Raw genomic sequence first — 2,889 nt, forward strand, 5'->3', positions numbered from 1 at the left:
ACACGAAAATTAAAAGAACTACGTACCTATCAGACCAAAGAAAACAGTTTTTTGGCTAACTATAGAAAAAAGCGTTACATTTTTTCCCAAGCCAAAGACTTGCATTAACCTTTTAATTATTCGTTTTCTGCATTGATATTTAAGTTGTATATAAGTAAAATTTACAAATTTAATAACAAGGTCATATAGACATTATAATATGAAAGTAATATGAGAAAAGAAAGTATGGTAATACGAAAGACAAAAGGAAAACTATGACTAAGCCCCTTTAAGACTCTGTAACAACATATACAGAGTATCTGTATCTTTCTCTGTGGCTGTTAAGTCATATTATAATTTATTATACATAAATAACACACTCATATCCGTTTAATACATCAGAAAATAAGCCCATAAGTAAGGGAAATTTAAAGATACACGCTGCTACAAATAGCTAACTTTTCTCAAAGCAAACAGTGCCTGAGGTAATAGTACGAGCTTATTTGCAATGCTGATCTCTCCCTTTGACACTGTCTAGATTTTGCGGGTAAATATTTAGATATCAAACTGGAAGCATTTAACGAATATTTCAGCATGTGGTAAAGTATTAACCTATGAAGTAATAGATTGAGAAAACATCAGTTACGATATGTCTAACGGTGCAGTAATGAAAAATTTAGATTTATTGGCGTTTTTGTGTGACAGCTATGCCAACGACTTTAACGAAATACGTATACGGGGTTTTCTCGAAAGCTGTCGAGATTACGGAACGGTCGAGTAAAAAGTCATACGATATGAAGTATAAACAGCTTATGACTCTTTCTGTATGAATAATACAGGTTTATTTCACAACCCAATGTGGGCATTATAATATCAACCTCAACCTCACTTTTCTGTATCGACAAAGCTTAAGTTTTACGCAGACGAGGAATGAGACAGACAATGTCTCGAAACTGTCTGTGAACTGTATTTTATTCTTGGAAATTCTACTATATTTTTATGTTTGTTGCAGTTTGACGTCGTGTTCTGACATTCATATAGATTTTATGTTATTGTATTTTACTCGATTATCCCTGTTGCTTTCATTGTAGGGGTTTTGTTGACAATGCAGCTGAATTCACACCAGTTATAGGCCTATATACTGCTGCTTGGAAGCGTCATGATGGCCCAACACCTTAGTTTAACAGATTTCAACCGTTGTTTTCTGCTTGCATATACTTATGTATGTTTGTTGATTTTATTCATCTCTCTCTCTCTCTCTCTCTCTCTCTCTCTCTCTCTCTCTCTCTCTCTCTCTCTCTCTCCGTCTTCTATGTTCTCGAGTTCATATCAGTTTTGAATCCTTCCCACAGAATACAGTTAGATTTTTGGAAGGAATTTCTTTGACGTCCGAGTGTAATAATCACACCATGAGCGTTTCAAAGTGTTAAATTATTCACAATATAACCAACAACATAACTAACCCGTCCTAACCTAGCGTAACCTCATCTAGTACTACACAGCTGCATGACTTTAATACAGTCTAATTTTTGATATTTGTAAACATTAGTCATGTCTAGGTTCCTAACAGATGAAATGTTTTACGAATGGCATCATTACTAGTCTATTATCACTCTCATCTGGTACCCAATGGGCAATTCTGAAAAAAATTCCATAAAATTTGGTACACGATTCTACAAGTCACAGAGATAAACTTATACAATTTAAGATTGCAATGAACAACACAGATCCATAAATATGGCTGAGACACTTGTGTTTTACAGCTTGGAAAACTATATGCAAATTTGTGTAATTCTGAACATATGGTTCCAGTAGATATACATATGCTAAATGTAACAACTGTATTTTAACACTTAAAAAAGTATCTCATGTTGAAGGCTTTATATAACAACATTTTCATCTGACCTTGGTGTTATTTATATTCCTGACCTTAGGTTTGAACCATTTGGCAGATACACCGAGGAAAAGTGTAGAGCATTTGCAGGAAAGTACAAGCCCTTTAACTCATGGTCTAAAAGAACTTGCTGAGATAAAGCTTACTTACTCTGAACCAACTGACATATTGTATATTGTGGAATCCCAATCAGGCAGCGGGTGATATAAAAGCAAGCTTGCCCTGGAGAATTGTTCCCATTTGAAGATTCGGTGCCTTTGAATAATACTTCGGGGTTCGAGATGCTAAATGCACACTGCCCAAGCCAGGGTGGATTTGGTTAGGGTCTACAGGCTAGTAAGAATTTCAGCCTGGAAGACGCCGTAACAGAGGTATATAGAGGCCGTTATGAGAAAACTGTCGTAAAACATGGCGTCTTGTTAAGTGATAGCTATTTCTAATTACGCAAAGGCTTCAAAACTTGAATTACTTACAAGACAGCTTGATTTAATCTATAAGTACTACGCTCACATTAAGTATGTGGATAAGGATCGCCAATTGTGGAGCTATTTGGCAACAAATCAACTTTACTAATATATTTCTAAAAGAGAAAGGATTTGTCATGTTTCAAATAAGTGCCCAGAAACAAATATTCGTATAGGCCTACAAATTACCAAGAGTGCAAACATTTCCCGTCTGCTTATGTTAATTCTTGTGTTATTAGTGATGTTACACGAACAAACTCCACATCAAGCAAAGCACTTGAAAATGAATGAATTTATAAACTTATGAGTACGTAGCAGGGTAGCAGCCTAGTGTGTTTTATGCAGTATAAGAAAAAAATTTGAAAAACACACTTCAGAAGAACGTATTCATGTCATAAATCTGATATCAGCCAAACTTGTTCGCATATGTACATTTTATTTTGCCCAAAATGTAGTATATGTATCACTGGCTAATTCAGTCTTGTAGACTCTTATGTGACCCGGTCATATGATACAAAGATCATAATATTTAACGTGACCATATTTCTACTC

This window comes from Macrobrachium nipponense, chromosome 14 (assembly GCF_015104395.2).
Source record: "Macrobrachium nipponense isolate FS-2020 chromosome 14, ASM1510439v2, whole genome shotgun sequence".
In the NCBI taxonomy this organism is placed as follows: domain Eukaryota; kingdom Metazoa; phylum Arthropoda; class Malacostraca; order Decapoda; family Palaemonidae; genus Macrobrachium; species Macrobrachium nipponense.